A 19,782-nucleotide genomic window follows, 5' to 3' on the forward strand; every position below is an offset into this window, starting at 1 on the left:
GTTGTCCTGTAGGCCTCATCAACATCATCTTCCTTGCCCAGGGGGATCTCTGTTGCTAATGACAAGGGAGTTCAGTTTCCACAGCTGTTCCAGTATTTCTGCTGAGACAGTAATTTTTGTAATGTGTGTGCCTCTGTTGGGAATTGAACCAGAATCATTAATTTGTTTTGCAGGCTAGTAGAAAATCAATGGCTATTCTTGTTTCTGACTGTACTTATATCAGTGACCCCTCTTTAGTTAAACAGTTTCTTAAAAGTCATTTAAACTGTTGAATACAGAGCTGGTTGAATCTGGGCTTCAGGTCCAAGTATGGCCTAAAATGTATATTCTGTGATATTTCTTAGGGACCCCCATTCCCATTCTGATGGGTCTCATCTCAGTCCTTTTTGGTACTCTCAGCAGAGGAGCTGAAATCTTATGAGATTACCTGTAGTAGTTATTGCTTGGTTGCAGTGCCTCATGCCAGCTCCAGAGCTGTGTGCTGCAAGCCCTTGTCTGTGGTTCAGCAAGGGCTTCTGCTGATGCTTTATCTTTACTTAGAACTGGAAAGAATAGCTTCTTGTTTGCAGAAAATGCTATTCGCAATCAGCGTAATGCTCCAGTGTCTGGGTTGGTTAATAATAGTAGTTGTACACAATAGATTGTGCAGGAGTTAAACCCTGGGGGAACTTCTCAAGCCGCAGCAGGTAAATGAAACGGCCTTTGCTCGTGCCTGCAGACTGTGTCGTCATCATTCATCAGCAGAAGATGTAGTAGGGGGGTAGTGTAGGACATGGTTCAGCCATTTTTACTACCTTGGTATATCCTACTTCAAAAGAGAAATAAATTTCTTGCTATATAGATAGCAATTGTCCTTGTAAACCAAGGACACAGCTCTCACCTTGAGGGAGGGAACTGGGGAGTGGAGAGATCTCAAAAGAAAAAATTAAATCTTAACTGGTTGGTTGTTTTCAGCTGGTAGTTTATTTTCACCAGACTCATCATCTTTGTCAAAGAATGCAAAATGGTACCATGAGGTAAAAGCATTTTTAAAAGTTTATTAAATAGAATTGTTTTCTTAGATGAAGTACTGAAATGTTTAACATCACTGTTCATGATGCAGTTAGGATTAGGAAAAAGATCACAAAAATCAGTTGTGATTCAAATCAGTCAGATGTTTAATTGCATAAAACTGTTGGTTTTTTTTCTTAATAATATGTTCTTACATTAAACTCGGGAAAGGTAGAACTTCTGTGTGATTACCACAGACAATATGCCATATCTTGACCTGTGACTCAGTTAATAAATTTTGCTTTTTGGTTGTTGGGAATCTTTTTCACTGTGTAGTGGCAGTGAAACATGTCATGTGGCATATCAAATTACCACACAATTTATGCTGTATTGCAGAGGTTGTCAGTGTGATATGAAATACGAATGGAAAGGGAAGGATGTACCCAGGAATGTGCTTCTGTCATTCTTAAAGCATTGTTTTCTTTTCCAAAATGTGAATTAGGTGCTTAAGTCCTACATGATTAGACTCTATTCCTTCCTTTATATTCAATTTTGTAGCCAAAAAAAGTACTGCTTAAGGTGCAAGAGCAATATTTACTAAGGACTTTTTTTTTTTAAAGTAGAAATTGAAATCTTGAATCATCCCTCATAAATGGTCCATCTGCTTTCAATTGTTCCTGGTTTCAGATTCTTCAGGGAAGTAAGAAGTCCAGAAAATCTTGCAGAAGGCAGAATGGGTAATCTGTTTACAAGGTTTCTTCCAAATTCTATTAGATGAAAGTCATTTTATAATTTGAAACCTGATACTCAAAATCTGTGTTATTTTTTAAACTTCATATTTGTACTCTGGATATTCTTGTTATTCATTAATCATGAAGTTTTATAACCCTCCTGGATTCTTGGCTTGAGATTATTGTTTAGATTCTTGTTAACCTCTCAGTGAATTTCATAGTCAAATTGTGGATAATGTTTAAAAAACCATGTTAGAGACTGGAAATAGTCTCCCATTGGGTTCCCATTCAGTTGCTTAACCCCATCATGTTATGCAATTCATAACTTTTAAGATGAAGCTCAATTAGTTTATTGTTAGATGATTCTTTACTCCTTTTGGAAGACTGTTCTTGGACCACATTCCTCTTATAGTTAGGTATATTCTTCTAATTTCTAGCCTAAATTTAGTAAAGACTGCTTTACATGCACTTATTTCTTGTGCCAACATTATGCTTTAAAGTTTTTGTTGCTTCTCTAAGCCTTCATTTTCCTGCAAGCCAAACTCTTCGTGTCTTTGTGCAAGAGAGAAATCTGTTACCATGATTATCTTCCAATTTCCTGTGTTTTCCATTAATCATGCTGGCGTGTAAATGACCAGATGCTACTAGGCTATTTCAGATGAGGTCTGGGCATTACCTTGTACAATGGTGTCAGTGTTTTCTTAGCTCTGCGGGAAACCAGAGAACGTACTTGCCTCCCTTCACCCACCCCTTGAATTTCTCACACGGGCAACTCGAACCCGCCAGTACCCTGCTGCTGCAGCCAGATCTCTTTCTCCCATGATTTCCAAACGCTTCAGTCACAGCACAACCCTGATAGCAGGTTTTCTTAGTAATTCCCTAAGTGAATGGCCTTTGCTTTGTGTTATTTCACCTTATTACGTTTCTATTATGCTCCTTCTTGGGATGTTCAATTTTCCTTTTGGCGATTCCATCTTTCTCCTTGCAGAAGAGCTGTGAAATTTTGTGTCATTGGCAGACTTCACTAACACATTTTATGACAAGGTCAATTAATTATTAAATTATCTTAAATATATACATATATATTTAATATATAAAATATGCATAATAAATTTAATTATTAATTTAAATTATCATTAATGGTAATTTTCATTGCTACTTCTTTTCATCATTTAACACTTTCTACTCTTTTGATTAATTTTTATTTTCCCTTCTCCTTTTATTATGGGAAATGATGACTAGAAGTTTGCAATTTGCTTCACTGAACCATTTACTTGGTCCTTTCTTTGTGCTCCCTCTTGTTCAGCTCCTCTGAAGTAAACATTTTGTGCTTCTCTTCATGTATCAAAGTTCTTCACAATGCCCTTGATTAGCTATCAATTCCCTAAGTCTTCATGGTTTTACTGTATCTTAAAAATACCTTGGATGAATATTCTTGGGCTTGTGTGGGCTGTTAAAGTTTGTATACTACTTCTGAGATCAAAATCAAGCATGAGGAAAGACTATGCTAATGTCCCATAGCCTTCCATTGCCACAGATAAAATTACATTTTGTTAAAATAAGTTAGCTTCAGCATCATTCATCTGTTATGAATTATAAATTGTAATTTAGCCAGTTGGCTAGTAGTCAGAAAGCAGTTGCAGAGCTGCTGTCTTAATATGATATTTGAGAGGGTTAAATTTTTTGAGAGGGATCTCTGCCTCGGGGTGCCCACACATGACCTTCGCTGTGTTTGATCAAGTCTCCAAGTATTGCACATTGGGAATATAATGTACTAATATAAATAAAAATAAGAACTGCAACTTTGATGACAGGAGGAATGTATAATAAGATTATTACAGAATTCTAATGGCTTAATTTTGGGATTTAAGTTTCAAGGTAGGAAGATACAGGAGGCTGCTTGGGCCTGTGCCAGGAGCACTTGCAGAATGGATCTGCCACTCTGATAAGGGTGGAAAAACGAGCTGTTTCTGAAGGAGCCATTTAAAGAAAAATAAGTGCATGTTTGGGGGGGGGTTTTAAGCTGCTGTTCTTCTGGAACTCCGGAAATTAGCTTTATCTTATGCTCAGCTTGTGTTTTTAGGGCTTTCTAGTAACTGTGGGAGTTTTGGTTTGAACTCCTGGTCTTTTGGCAGTAGGTGGTTTCTGCTGTGCTCACAGCTCCTGGTAAAATGGTAAAATACAGGGAGTACAATTTATATCTAAATGGGTAAGATTGATAAATTGGGAATTTCTTTCTTGAGTAATAAAATCATTCTCTTTATTTTATTCCAGTATTGAAAGGAGGATACCAACAAAATGAAAAATGTGGTTATTTTCTTTTTGTTTTCCCCTCTAACAGTTGATGAACACTTTGCATTAGCAGATCCATCAGTTTGAAGTGGGAAGCTGTAGCTCATCCCATTAGTTAACTAAAAGCTGGCAAACGCAGAAATAACCATATTTTCTGAGGTTTCCGGTTCTGTTTTGTCTCAACTCTCAAGTTTTGCATCTGTTCTTAGGACAGCAGCAACATTTTAATCATTCCTACAAGAAACAATACGAAAAAAAGACTGAAAAGTAGTGGTGGAACTCTGTAACAGGAAACCTGGTTGTGCTTGAAAAGCTTCCCACAGAAAGTGAAAGCACAGTAGCATCTGTACCTTCAGAAGAGATGACTACATTCTCATTCAGAATTACTGCCGTTTCCTGACAGTCAGCTCTGAATAATATAAATGTCACTTACCTGAGTGTAAATGAGATTCAGAACTCATTACTGATACCCTAAATATTACCCTCTCATTTTCATCTTTACTGGAAGATCTACATTATCTGATGATGATTGCTCTGATTGTGTAATGACTTCATAGCACATTACAGCACAAAAACTCTAGGAATTATATTTATTGAGCAATATATGATACTAATTTTCTCTAGTATTATGCATAAAAAATTTCATAGGGTAATTCAGTACCTTAACATCTGCTCTACAAATAAGTATGTTGAATCCTGTGTTTATATTGAATATGAAAACTGTCATATGTATCAGGAGAAGTATCCTCTGGTTGAAGCAAAGGAATAGAAGTTAGGATTCCTGTTTTATTTAATGTTCCTGTTTTTGCCACAAGCATCCTTTATAACCTTGCAAGTGCCACTTAGCCTCTTCCTCTTCTGTTTTTCAACCCATAAGACAAAGTTAATAAAGTTGACCTTGCCTGGCTATCATGAGGCTTGATTCATTTGTGGTCTTAATTTTATTGGTGTGCTATTTCAGGTCTATGCTAATGTAATGGCATGAACTCAGAGCTGCACTGGCATAAAATGAAGTAATACAGTAATAGATTCCTTAAGTCTCTCTTCAGTTGTAAGTGGAAGTTATCTTATTGAGACTGCCTCAGTCCTAAGCAACTAATAGTATTTCTAAAGCATCTTGATCTCCTCAAATATGACAGGTTGTAGAAGTGGTACTTTTAACTTGCATATTTCTTAATGCATCTTCATTTGAGATCCAAGGGACATATTTTTTCTACAACAGAAATAGCAGCATCCTGCCAAGACTTCTAGAAAAAAAGTGGATAAATCAGAGTGAGGGTGAAGTTAAAAAGGACACAAATTTGTCCTGAGAACCGAACAATTCAGTTAACACTCTGGGTCAGTGATTTGAGGGGCTGTATAAATAGATTACTCTTTAATCATTCACACTGTTCCTGCATTGAGATTTTCTTCAGGGACTGAGTGTTAACTACCCTATTCCCACTGACTGGCTTTCAGTGGGGAATTTGTGTGTCTTAAGTCTCACATAGACCCTAACTACTCTGCATCCTGTTTTTGAAAAAGATACAGACCTTCAAAGACCTGGAGTCTTGGCCAGCATTGCCCTGTCTGGTACTTTCTGCTGTCAAGTGAAGTCTTGAAATCTGAGACAGACACCAAAGCTCCCTGTAAAATGCACAAAGGACTTGGATATCTAGAATTAAATACTCACTGAAAGGAGTCTTAGGAGGTGGCCTCTTGAACGGGGAGCTACCCATGTTGTCCTAGTATTTTGGTGAAAATTCCCGTGCTGTCCTAGTATTTTGGTGACCTCGTTGATTCGCCATGTTCCAGGTTCAAAGTGCCTGTGGCTGGCATGCTAGAAGGTGAATTCTCCAGCCTTTCCCCAAACTTCCCATTTCCTAATATAAACTGCTTGGATATACAGTTATCAACACAGCACCGCTGCGTTCTCTTTGCCCAAGTTAGGACTGAAATGTAAAACATCAACCTGGTGCAACTGGCTCATGGTGGAGAGTTGGATGTCTTCTCTGCTCTGATACTCCATGAAACCTCTCCTGGGGTGGGGTGGCTGACTTGGTGTAGTGGTGTATGTAGTCCTTTTTCCAGTGAAAAATCTTTGTTGTTCTTTTAACAAGAGAGTCTAAGTGCTGGAGAACTGCTAGTCATGCATATTATTAAGATATTATTACAAGGCTTTAATAGAAACATTCAAGGAGACAAACTGAGTCAAAGTTAATGAGGTTTCCTTTACTGTAACCTGTTACAACTGGTCATAGTGTCATGTGCTGGTGAGTGGTTCCTCATAAGCAATTCTTAGTGCCACTCTTAGAGACTTTTATGGTGGGCACATTAGCCCACATGGAGCTAGGCAAAATAAATGTGATGGCCAAGTGTGTTAGTCTGCACCTTGGCTCTTACAGGACTGCAAAGTGTTAGTTGCTGATCTGCTGGCAGCCTGCTTATATGTTATACTGCAGCACAGCTCCAAAGCAGCAGAGCTTGCCAATGTTCCCTTTTGTCACATAGCTGTATATCACTGCATACCCAGAGACTTAAAGCAAAGCAGTAGTAATCTGTATGCCCCAACATGTCTTGTCATTCTTTACTTTGTACTTTTTTATGTTTATTACTTTACTTCTAGCTTAACAAATCCCTGAAAGAACAAGTAAAATTGAGCTCATTTGCTGATGTCAGTTCAGATAGCTGCATGGGAGTAAATGGAGCTATCTTGATTTATAATGTGTTGTCAGTAGTATTGACAGTGTTTTGCTTTGCATTTAAAGTATGTATGGATTATTTAGTTATGTATAAAATGTCCTGATGTTTTCTTTGGTGTATGATGAAACAAAATCCGCACTGAGATAACTTAATGTGGAATAAATAAATAGAAAATCAACTGTTGTGTTTTACTGAGAAAATATATTTCATCTGTGCAGGGGATTAGGGTCAGGGTGATGATGAACTACTCGAATTAAACTTGATCTATATGATCTGACTGCAGAAGTACCGAAACACTAATTTTCAGAAAAACACAGTTTTGAGGAGTTAAGAGATCTGTAACAAAGCCTTGCCGTATGAATTAGGGACACAGCAGGAACTTTGTCTAAGTGCTGATATTATCCCACAGCACAGAGAGGGGAATAATGACATCCATCCATATGCAACATTTAGGAACCTCAAATAAGTGGGCAGGCTGCACAGTACCTGGAAAAGAATACCAGGAATAAGGAATATATATCCTCATAATATATATATATATATATCCTCATATCCTTTGCAAAATTGGAGAAGAGAGAAAGCATCCAAGCAAGAACTTACAGGGGAGGTCTTGTAGATCTAATGTCAGCCAGTAGGACAGAGAATTTCAAGTCAGGAGGATTGGAAGAAGCAGGAATTTGGGTAGTGTGAATTCACTGGAAGAGAAATGGTAGAGTGGCCAGGCCTTTGGGCTAGACCAGGGCTTTCCAGGTCTCGGAACATGGCTGGTGTCTCGATTACACTGCAACCCAGACAGCTACAAGTGTGGTAAACTGTGGCCTCTGCAGCAGGGCTGGACAGGGGCAGGACGTCCCGATGCTGCTCGGTTGTGGCTGTCACCCCGGCTCCCTGAAGGCTTTTATCCGGCGCCATGGATGAGAGCGGAGGGCAGTGAGTCCTTCAGTAAGCAGGGTGGCTTTATGCTTTTGCCTCACAGCAAAGGGAGGCGAGACAAAATTGTCACGGCAGGTAGGTTTCTTGAGTAAAAAAGGAGACTTTAAGAAAATCTGAATTTACAATTGCTGTTTTTAAAAAGGTGATAGATGAAGAATGATGGGTATGAATCATTAATGACCTTTCCAGAAACAGCACACCCGCAGTGTTAGCAGAGTATACTTGGCCAGCAGACAGCGTTGTGCTTTCTCTAATAGAGAGTTTGGAGAAAGCGATCTGGTTGCTGTGCCCAGCGCGGGGAGTGAGTGCCTCCGCATGTGCCCCCAGGAATCGGCAGCACAGTTTCCCAACAGCCTGTCTGCTCACTTTGCCTGCTTGTTTAAACTGTGTTTCATAATGTTGCCCTACAAATGATTTTCTGAGTGGCTGCTTTTTGACGTGCATGCAAATTGAAAAGCTGTTGACTATGGGAAAAATATTTGCATTATATACACAAGTATGTACATACATATATATATATAATTACACCTTTTTTCAGCTTGAAATGAGCCATCCATCAGCTATATAAGCTGAAAATTCTCTTGGTTTATTTTTTAATCAGCTTCTTTTGCTGTCCAAAGTCTGGTATAGTGGGGCTATAGTGTCAAAAGATTACTACTACAAGTAAGAAAAAACTTGAATGTAGAAGTTATAGAAACCAAACAATATGAAAGAGCTGCAACAACGGAAGCTCTGTAAAAAAAATGGCTTAGGAGGATGACAGCCTCAGCTGAATGGCATGGTGGCTTCTTTGCAAGATGAGTTATGCCCTCCTGGTGTGTGGTGATGAACAGCTGGTAGCTGTTGCTGCAGCTCTTAGGAAGCATTGGCATCAGGTGAGGGGGTAGCTGCTCTCAGGTGCTGCCCTGGGTGGCAAGTAGTAAATGGTATTGTGCAGGCTGTGCTTTGCTGTCTGAGATTGCTGGTGGTGGGTGATGTGCGAATGTCCTCATTTGAAACGGAGAAATTGGGGAAGATCAGTGAGAAAGAACAAAAATAATTCATTAGGCAGAGTCAGATCAAAATATTTCTTGAAGAGAAACCATGTGAGTGAGTGTGAATTTCATTTGACTATAAAAAAGTAGAAATTGCTATAAAGCAGGATTTTTAAAGTGATTTTGCAGTAGAAAAGCGGGTTAAAACTAGTAACATTGAGAAGATCTGATCTGATGTCTGAGGTATCTAGGTTTACCTCAGGTTTATGTGCAGCTGTGAGGCGGTTATCTAAGTTGTGTACCTATAAAACTGTACATACATTACTCCTTGGCTCTTTTAAAACTGGTATTTGAGACCTCCCTTCATTTTGTTCACTCTTCTCATGGATGCATAAGGAAAATCACAGAATCACAGAATCGCTGAGGTTGGAAGGGACCTCTGGAGATCATCTAGTCCAACCCCCCTGCTCAAGCAGGGTCACCTAGAGCACGTTGCACAGGATTGCATCCAGGCGCGTTTTGAATATCTCCAGAGAAGGAGACTCCACAACCTCTCTGGGCAACCTGTTCCAGTGCTCTGTCACCCTCACAGAGAAAAAGTATTTCCTCATGTTCAGATGGAAGTGTCTGTGTTTCAGTTTGTGACCGTTGCCTCGCGTCCTGTCGCTGGGCACCACTGAAAAGAGTCTGGTCCCATCCTCTCGACACCCTCCCTTCAGATACTTGTACACGTTGATAAGATCTCCTCTCAGCCTTCTCTTCTCCAGGCTAAACAGGCCTCCCAGCTCTCTCAGCCTTTCCTCATAAGAGAGATGCTCCAGTCCCCTAATCATCTTTGTGGCCCTTCGCTGGACTTGCTCCAGTAGTGCCACATCCCTCTTGTACTGGGGAGCCCAGAACTGGATGCAGTACTCCAGATGTGGCCTCACCAGGGCTGAGTAGAGGGGGAGGATCACCTCCCTCGACCTGCTGGCAACACTCTTCCTGATGCACCCCAGGATACCATTGGCCTTCTTGGCCACAAGGGCACATTGCTGCCTCATGCTTAACTTGGTGTCCACCAGCACTCCCAGGTCCTTCTCCGCAGAGCTGCTTTCCAGCAGGTCAACCCCCAACCTGTACTGGTGCATGGGGTTATTCCTCCCCAGGTGCAGGACCCTGCACTTGCCTTTGTTGAACTTCATGAGGTTCCTCTCCGCCCACCTCTCCAGCCTGTCCAGGTCTCTCTGAATGGCAGCACAGCCCTCTGGTGTATTGGCCACTCCTCCCAGTTTTGTATCATCATCAGCAAACTTGCTGAGGGTGCACTCTGTGCCTTCATCCAGGTCATTGATGAAGAAGTTGAACAAGACTGGACCCAGGACTGACCCCTGGGGGACACCGCTAGCTACAGGCCTCCAACTAGACTCTGCACCACTGATCACAACCCTCTGAGCTCTGCCATTCAGCCAGTTCTCAATCCACCTCACTGTCCACTCATCTAACCCACACTTCCTGAGCTTGTCTATGAGGATGTTATGGGAGACAGTGTCAAAAGCCTTGCTGAAGTCAAGGTAGACAACATCCACTGCTCTCCCCTCATCTACCCAGCCAGTCATTCCAACATAGAAGGCTATCAGATTGGTTAGGCATGATTTCCCCTTGGTGAGGCCATGCTGACTACTCCTGATCACCTTCTTGTCCTCCACATGCTTGGAGATGGCCTCCAGGATGAGCTGCTCCATCACCTTTCCAGGGATGCAGGTGAGGCTGACTGGCCTGTAGTTCCCTGAGTCCTCCTTCTTGCCCTTTTTGAAGACTGGGGTGACATTGGCTTTCTTCCAGTCTTCAGGCACCTCTCCTGTTCTCCGTGACCTTTCAAAGATGATGGAGAGTGGCCTAGCAATAACATCCGCCAGCTCCCTCCGCACTCGTGGGTGCATCCCATTGGGGCCCATGGATTTGTGGGTGTCAAGTTTGCTTAAATGGTCTCTAACCCACTCCTCCTCCACCAAGGGAAAGTCTTCCTTCCTCCAGACTTTCTCTCTTGCCTCCAGGATCTGGGGTTCCTGAGGGCTGGCCTGAGCAGTAAAGACTGAAGCAAAGAAGGCATTCAGCAACTCTGCCTTCTCTGCATCCTTCGTCACCAGGGCACCCACCCCATTCAGCAAAGGCCCCACATTTTCCCCTAGTCTTCCTCTTGCTACTGATGTATTTGAAGAAGCCCTTCTTGCTGTCCTTGACATCTCTTGCCAGATTTAATTCCAAATGGGCCTTAGCCTTCCTTGTCGCATTCCTGCATACTCTGACAACATAAGATAAGTATTAGTTTTCAAATGCTTGTGGCGTTCTGATAGCAACAAGGTCACTTATATTTCTGTGAGAGTTGCATGATCTTGTTGAAGGAGTTTAAGAGACCCTTTGAGGTTCACCTGGGTAAGCTAATGTGTTCAAAAGGCAGGTTGCTTTGGTTATGCTCAGAATTCAAAGAAACTTCTTGGGGGGGAAAAAAAAAAAAAAAAAACACAAGCCTAAGCAGCATCTCCTTTTATCTTACTTTGGGTATCTTCCTGCTGGTCTGTACAATCCAGTATCATCACTGTTTTTTCAGCAGGAACTGCAGTTTAATTTCACTTACTGTGTGGCACGTGTTTCTTAATTGTCTTTTTATAGTTGGCTTTCTAAAATTCAAGTGTTATGCACATACCCAGCTTGTAAATCTCTGCAGTTTTCATTTTAATATAGGAACTAATGAAACCTCTGCTGTACATGACAATGTATCTTTAGGTTGTCTTTTCTGCTGAGATCTCTGCGTTTTTTTAAGTGTGATATTTAAAATGATCATAGCTTTGGGTCCCTACTTAGCCTCTCCTAAGAGTAGTTTAATTCCCATTGTGGCCACACTACTTAAGGAAAACCATATTTTGGTTGAGAGTATATTTATGGGGCAGGAGATGTTTTTTTTTCTGAGTTTTTAAAATTTGTTGTTACAACAGAGTGCAAGACTCCTCCTCTAATGCTGTGCTGCTCAAGAGGGAAGGAGGAGAGTGTCTCAAGTGTACAGCTGCTGTAGGATGCTCAGGGGTGTTTGGTATAATTTAGTGTTGTTGCTTTAAAAAGGTATACGCCTGCAAGAAAAAGACATTTATGAAAGTTAAGAAATCCTGCAGCTCCCTATTTATTGATCAAATTCTCTGTAAATTTATTTCTCAAGGTTGGGAAAGCAATTGCAACTACTATAATCTGGTTACAATTATTTTTTTTTCAGCAGTAATGCTCTTTTTAAATCCCTGCACAGGTAGGGACTTTTCTCTTGTATTCGGATATGGATTATGAACCGGGTGCGTAAGTATTTGAGAAGAGTTGAAATGACAATGAATTTGGGGTGAGCAGAGGCTTAGTTTTTTCTCTGCTGTGGAGTGGGAATGGAGAAACAGCCACCTGCAATTTTTTTTCCTTGTACAACATTAAAATGTGTGTTGTGTTTAGTGGGCCACTACAGAATTTTTGAAGAGATCCATTTGGCCCTTGGCAGGGCAGTAGTTCCATATTGTACTGCCAAAAAATGCAGTTTTGGGGGGATTAAATGTTTATTTTATTGTTTAGTGCAGACTTTTCCTATTAAAAGCCTGAATTATTAGCATTAAGAGGTGTGGTTTCATTGATTCATTCATCTTTCTCCATCGAGGAAAGTTAAACAGGATACTTTCTCAGCATTGATTTGGCAAATAATGGAGTTCCTTACTTGTCTTTTCCACTGTCAAATATGCAGCCTTGTGGGTGGCTGTATTTCAGAAATAATCTACTGAGGCCAGAACAGTTTTATGTGATTGCATTTTAAGTTATTTTAAGTACAGGCTGCCATGGTCGCATTCTCTGCCCTTGCCTCACTAGCTACCAAGACTAATGCCACCACAGTGAGCCAGTTCAGGAATCTGATCCAGCTGAAAACACATCTTTTTTGTGACGTTAGTTTTCAGCTGTGTTTGCTCCCAAACAAGCTCACCAGATAATCGGATAAATGTAAGCGTCAGCAGAAGGAAGAAGTGGGGAACACACTGCAGGGGAGGAAGGGATGAAATCACGGTGGCCTGGATTTGGGTCGGCTGAAGCAGACGTGGAACAGTAGCTAGAAGCAGCTTGATGCAGCTCTGTTGCTCTTATTTTCCTGCCTGTGTTTTTCTGGCCAATCCAAAAAAGAAGGCTTATCTAACTCAGGAATAATCTGGTGTCCTGCTCAATTGGGGACTGGCTTATCTGAAGATTTGTGGAATTCTCCTCTCAGTTTCAATGCAGTGCTATTCCATCTATGTTCTCTTGATGTTCTCAGTATTTCCTGCATACAGTAACCCTGTGCTTGTAGCTGCAGCCTGAGACAGTAAAAATTCATAATATATTAGGAAAAGCACTCCCTGAAATTTGTCGCTTTTTTTTCTCCCAGTAAGGGCGAGAGTAAAAGGAAATGTGTCTTTATAAATTGTGCAGTTGATATGCAATGGACATTGAAAGATGTCTGGGAAGATGAAGACTATTCAGATAGACTGAGAAAAGGGTAAAACTGAAGATCAGCTGAAAGCTGATTTTTAGTACAAATCTTATACTAATGAATGAAGCAATGGGACTTCTCATTTTTGGACTGAAAGATTTTGCACTTGGTATTTGACAGGTTGAGTAGCATTTCAGTTAAGATTTTGGATTTGTGATTTGTGATTCCCAAAGTAACTTAACGTGTGCTGTGCATTTCATGTTCAGCTGAATTTCTTCAATACATTTAGAAACTAATATACTAGTAGTAGCCTGCATTCTGATATAGACACTTTGATTTTTAGAGATGAATGCAGAACCTTCAAAGCAAGTGGCATTATGTGGCGTGGATAAGTTTTGGTTCTGTAGTAAACTGTTCAGAAGCTCGTTCTGTAGTGATGACTTGACAAAAGTTCAGACAACATTGTATTTAAAGCTGATTGCAAACTTTTTCTTGCCTTGTTCCTCATTCTGTCAGTATCACAGACTAAAGCAAACTACTGTATGACCTGAGACTTCTTTGTGCCTTAAAATTTATGTGAGCTTATTAATGGAGGCCAAACACTAATGATAAATTTGTGCTGCATCTATAGTACAACAGTTCATCTCCACTGACAACATGACTATGAATAATTCATAAACGTAGTTATCTTGAAATTTGTGGGGGTCATTAGCATTTTAATGAAAAAAATAAAGCAGTTGTACTAAATCTTCACTTTTCTTTTTTGTTCTTCCCCCCCAGTTAAGCGTTTCGATCTTGTACTTTGAAAGCAGCTGACAACGTGCGGTAATGTGCTGACTGGCACTATGGGCAGGCGGTACCCGGGGGCTCACTATCGGCCAAGCAGCTCATGTATGTATGCAATTGGTCTAATTTGTTTGTCACTTTATTATTTTTGAGGGCTGCTAAGTTTATACATTGTAAAATAGTCTTTATAAAGGATGCTGACATATTCTAATCAATGCCATCTCTGTTGTGTGTATACAAAAATGGTAAGTATATTGATTTATGTTCGAATTGCAAAGTTGGTTTCTAGAACTTTAAAAAATGGCTTACACAGGGACTTGGCCAAGTCTACTGCAGTGTGCTGTTTTGTGTTCAAGGTCCTCAGCTTCGTTTATTCTAGTGTTTAGAAGTTTAGCTGCTATTCCTCCTCACTCCCATCCCAAGCTTTTAGAAATAGATACCTTCAAATTAACAAACTACTTGAGCCTCTCCTACAATGCTTCTGTGCTTTAATTGCTTATATTTGCAACTAACAACTCCAGATTTTTTATACTCAAGTTCAACATTATTGTATCTTTTCTGAATTGTATTATGTTGTATCATATTATCTTATCTCTTACTGTCTTCTGTAAAAGTTCAAAAGCGGCTCCTAAAGTTTATCACCTGCACTTTCCATCTAATAAGTGGCTGTCTGTAATGCTAGTGTAAATGCAGCCACTGAACCACAGTGGTTCCCTGCCGCAAGCAATGTGGAATGATGTGAAGTGATAGATCCCCAAGGCCAGAAGGGTGCTGCCAGTCCTTGTGCCCTGCGGTGAAGCTGGGTTAGGTTAACCTTTGTATATGCTCTTCATTCTGCTGTCGCAGAGGAGTATGATCCCACGTATGTTTTTCTTGGCATCAAAAGCAGTTTAAAAAGCTCTCATTTTTGTTTCATTAGTTCTGTTGCTTCAAGGTTTTGTTTTAAAACCTGGATCACTTCAGGCATTCAGCTTATAGCATGGCTCCACAAATACTTGCATCGGCTGATGGTAGTAGACTGCAGCGAGAACTTACAGCTGTGGCAGGACAGGGACTTCCTGAGGTGGCTTTGCCATCGAACATGCAGAACTGCATGCTGAGACCCTGTATGCAAAACAGGATTTTGCGGGTTTTTCCTGACCCTAAGGCTTAATCATGGCAACTAGTGAAGTATGTTTACTCTCTGCTGCAGGCTAGTCATAGCTGTCACAAAGGTGCATATTAAAAAGGTGCATTAGAGATGTTTTAGATAATACTCTCCAAACAGTTTATCTTGGGTAGTAACATTGGGATTTGGACTATGCTAAAACCAGGGAAATAAATGGATGTTACAATTTTGACTGAGGTCTCTGGTTGGCAAGTGCCAGAGTGCATAATCACACTGATCTGTTTGAATCACCGATGTTAAATCTAGACACTAGCCTTTAAACCTGATCTCTCAGGCATACTTCAAGACATGTTATCTATGTCTCGTGCTTAGGCTTGAAGCTCAGAGCTTTAAACAGGGTAAAATGATGATATGCGGAGGTAGGTAATCAAGTCTTCCCCATTCCTACTTAGAGAGAACAAGTAATGGGCATTAAATTATTGCTAGGAGAGCCTAGGATTTTTTTCCTGTTGTCTAATTTAACAGCTGAAGGCAGCAAAGAACTGGAATGGTTTGCCCAGGGAAGTTCAGGGGTTCTTGTCATCTGCAAGTTCAGAAATTTGTGTCAAAATTAATGACGCCAAAGCTCCCTCTGTTCGGGGACAGAGATATCAAAGTATCTACTTAGTGATGGCTTTATGGTTTTTCTTTATCCAAAATTTCCCTTTCCTTAACCTGTCGTGGTCTCTAAGTTATGAGACTTGCCTTATTTTTTGGTTTTGCAGCAGTATTATTTGTATGACTTCCTGCTGCCTAACATAAGAGCTTTGGCATTTTCAACAGTAGTGGCATTCAAATTGCCCAGTCTTTGGGAAATACGGATAATGATGAAATTGCTGATAGCAAATTAGCTTTCTCAAACTTTTTTGTTTTGAGCAGTGACAGTACTTGTAGAATAGATCATTGAAAAGTAGTGTCTTGAAACTAGATCATTGAAAAATAGTGAATTGTGTCATTTTACTTTTTTCTTTGCATAGATAACAAGTAATTGGACCTCTCTCAGTTGCTGTATTTTAGAGTCACAGTTATTGCAGCAAAAGGAATAGCTTTACTCTAATTTTTCAATCTTAATATTGTACCATCAAGGACTTGGTGCAGTCTTAAGCCTTATATTCTGGCTTTTATCTTCCTTGTATGTACCTATCTACCTTTCTGTAAATAAATAAAATCTGTGAGGGGAAAATATTAGATCTGTATAGAGCACAGCAGTTGTATGCTCTCTGTGTGGTGAGATGATCTTTAATCCATTTATGAAATAAAATATTTTGTTAATGATTTCATGTATTTCATGAGTATAGTATTGCATAGTCTTAAGAGAGTAACAAAAGGTTTTATATCCAAGGAAATCTGTAATCAACTTAAATCAACACCAGCTTATTTGAAGCCCAGTACTAGGAAATGTGTTTGAAATACAGATGCTGAAGGTACAAGAAGAAACAAAATGTATAAAATGTGAAATTAAAAACTTGAATTCAACAGTTTTGATTTTGTCTGGACAAGGTGGTTTTAACGCATCTATTTGATTTGTGCTTGTTTAGACTTTTAAAGAGCAGTGATCTTTCTTGATTACTGACCATAAAGAAGGCAGTTTGGGGTGTATCCCTGGCTCTGCTTAGCACTATTTGTCCTGACTCAACAGTGAGCCTCCCTTGTGTGGTGTTCTCTGTTGGTTTTTATTTTTTCTTTTCTATGCTTTTCTTGTCAAAATTACAGACTTAAAGATATAACGCCTCCCCCTACTGAGAATCTGGGTTTTGGAAACAAGACTGTTTCTTGAATTTCTCCTGACCTTTGTTCGTGTTTATCTCCTCTAATATTTGCTCATAAGAACCACTTTTCTGCACTGACTGCAGCAGCCCTCTTGAAAACATGGTACAGTTTGTGGTGTTAAGGTAGCCTCAGATTTTCTCTCATACTGAGGCTAAGAATTTTGGTTCTGTGCATAGAGTAAAAGTCTTTTGTAAGCCTGGAAGAAACCTTTGAATGGGTTGTCCTGGCATATCCTGTCCCCGGTGTAATGATTCATTTGGTTACCTGTAGAGTTTTGCCTGATACTGAAATCTGAGCAAAGCCTTTCCAGGAAAGTGGAATTGGGCCCAGTTCCCTTCTGTTGTCCTACATGCTCTTAAGGACTCAGCCAGAGTTTAAATAATAACTAAATGCACAGCAGTGGTGTTTTCTAACAGTCCTTAAAAAAAAGAGACTTTTTTTTCTTTTAAGACATTAGAAATGAGGAAATGCAGGAATTCGTGGGTGGTAGTTTTCAGTACTAGTTGGCTGTTGGAGTATGCCTGCGCAGTGTAGTCCCATGCTGGCACTTCAGCCTTCGCAGGGAGAAGGGGACTGCTTGTACCTGCAGCTCCTCTTCCTTCAGCATTTGCTTTTTTTTTTTTTTTTTGGAACCATTGAGCATCTTTTATTTAAAACCTTCTCAGGCTGGTGTCCACGTGGAAGAATTTATTGATATAATTCTGCCAGTATAATTATTAGAGCTGACCGGATTTTTATTTCAGAGACTTCTGATGGGCGATGATTTGCCAAGCAAACCTTTTTGGGGAAATACCATTTTGACAAAATGTTCACAAATCAAGGATGGAAATGAAAGGAAATGCTCCCTGTGGGGAGGCCCTGCCCTGGGCTGTGCAGGGAGAGGCTGGAGTCTCAGTTCTTCCTGATTGTCTCCAGGCTAGAGCTGTTCTGCTTATAAATAATTCAATATACTTCAAGGCAGAGAGAGCAGGGTGGGTTTTATAAACCTGGGGTTTGGTTTCCCTCCAGGAATGCTCAAATTCCTGTTTTGCCTGTGTCTCTTGAGCTTCCCATCTGCAGCATTTTTTGCACGGGGGGCAGTCTCCCACTGCTGGGCTTACAAGGGAGGGCCTGTTCAGTGAAAATATAGAAAGTCTTAGCTTCATTTCTGTGAAACAGAGAAACATATGCTAAAATAGTGACACTATAAATCACAGAATCACAGAATCGCTGAGGTTGGAAGGGACCTCTGGAGATCATCTAGTCCAACCCCCCTGCTCAAGCAGGGTCACCTAGAGCACATTGCACAGGATTGCGTCCAGATGGCTTTTGAATATCTCCAGAGAAGGAGACTCCACCACCTCTCTGGGCAACCTGTTCCAGTGCTCTGTCACCCTCACAGTGAAAAAGTTTTTCCTCATGTTCAGATGGAAGTGTCTGTGTTTCAGTTTGTGACCGTTGCCTCGCGTCCTGTCGCTGGGCACCACTGAAGAGAGTCTGGTCCCATCCTCTCGACACCCTCCCTTCAGATACTTGTACACATTGATAAGATCTCCTCTCAGCCTTCTCTTCTCCAGGCTAAACAGGCCAAGCTCTCTCAGCCTTTCCTCATAAGAGAGATGCTCCAGTCCCCTAATCATCTTTGTAGCCCTTCGCTGGACTTGCTCCAGTAGTGCCACATCCCTCTTGTACTGGGGAGCCCAGAACTGGACGCAGTACTCCAGATGGGGCCTCACCAGGGCTGAGTAGAGGGGGAGAATCACCTCCCTCGACCTGCTGGCAACACTCTTCCTGATGCACCCCAGGATACCATTGGCCTTCTTGGCCACAAGGGCACATTGCTGCCTCATGCTTAACTTGGTGTCCACCAGCACTCCCAGGTCCTTCTCCGCAGAGCTGCTCTCCAGCAGGTCAACCCCCAACCTGTACTGGTGCATGGGGTTATTCCTCCCCAGGTGCAGGACCCTGCACTTGCCTTTGTTGAACTTCATGAGGTTCCTCTCCGCCCACCTCTCCAGCCTGTCCAAGTCTCTTTGAATGGCAGCACAGCCCTCTGGTGTATCAGCCACTCCTCCCAGTTTGGTATCGTCAGCAAACTTGCTGAGGGTGCACTCTGTGCCTTCATCCAGGTCATTGATGAAGAAGTTGAACAAGACTGGAGCCAGTACTGACCCCTGGGGGACACTGCTAGCTACAGGCCTCCAACTAGACTCTGCACCACTGATCACAACTCTCTGAGCTCTGCCATTCAGCCAGTTCTCAATCCACCTCACTGTCCACTCATCTAACCCACACTTCCTGAGCTTGTCTATGAGGATGCTATGGGAGACAGTGTCAAAAGCCTTGCTGAAGTCTAGGTAGACAACATCCACTGCTCTCCCCTCATCTACCCAGCCAGTCATTCCATCATAGAAGGCTATCAGATTGGTTAGGCATGATTATCCCTTGGTGAAGCCAATACCTATAAAACCCTGAACCCCACCCCCCAGGCTTCCAGTCTCATGGCCAGCCCCAGTAGAATTATATTGCTATAGTTAACCCAATAGAAGTTGGTGTGAAAATTGACTCTGGAATGGCTCTTTGGGCTTGGCTTGCAATCGCTGCCAAAGTAACAGAAAAGTCGCTTGAAAGAATCAGTCTTGCTCCCAAAGAGGAGTGTACACACAGTACACCTTGTGGTCAAAGTAACCTAGTAAAGTTGTCTATATACACAAGCCTGCACTGTATTTCACGTTTTCTTTCCTCACAGTACAGAAGCAGTATTTTATTTTTCTGGGAAGTGCGTCAAGTTAGTGGTCCTGAAGTTTCTTTCCACTGGCAGGACAAAGCTTAGTTTTTCTCTAAACTCCTTTGCTGGCAGAGCAGTCTAAAGGGATCTCATTGTAAGTGAGACTCTAGTATTGGTACTGCTCAGGCCATGCTCAGGAGAGACAGTTTTCAGTGACATTGCTGAAAAGCTGCAAATATGACTGGTTGCTTAGATAAGGAAAAGGCAGGGAGACGGACGATTCATGCAGTAAAACTTATATAAAA

General features: G+C 41.2%; 1 protein-coding gene across 3 annotated transcripts in view; it reads left to right on the forward strand.

The window, feature by feature from the left end:
• APBB2 (amyloid beta precursor protein binding family B member 2) overlaps nucleotides 1-19,782 on the forward strand; it is a 204,249-nt gene that overhangs the window by 69,591 nt on the left and 114,876 nt on the right. For all 3 annotated transcript variants that reach the window (XM_067298115.1, XM_067298117.1, XM_067298116.1), the window contains one exon: nucleotides 13,848-13,958. The gene's annotated coding sequence lies outside the window, so the exon portion shown is untranslated. The remainder of the gene's footprint in view (nucleotides 1-13,847; nucleotides 13,959-19,782) is intronic.

This window comes from Apteryx mantelli, chromosome 5 (genome assembly GCF_036417845.1).
Source record: "Apteryx mantelli isolate bAptMan1 chromosome 5, bAptMan1.hap1, whole genome shotgun sequence".
Classification (NCBI taxonomy): Eukaryota; Metazoa; Chordata; class Aves; order Apterygiformes; family Apterygidae; genus Apteryx; species Apteryx mantelli.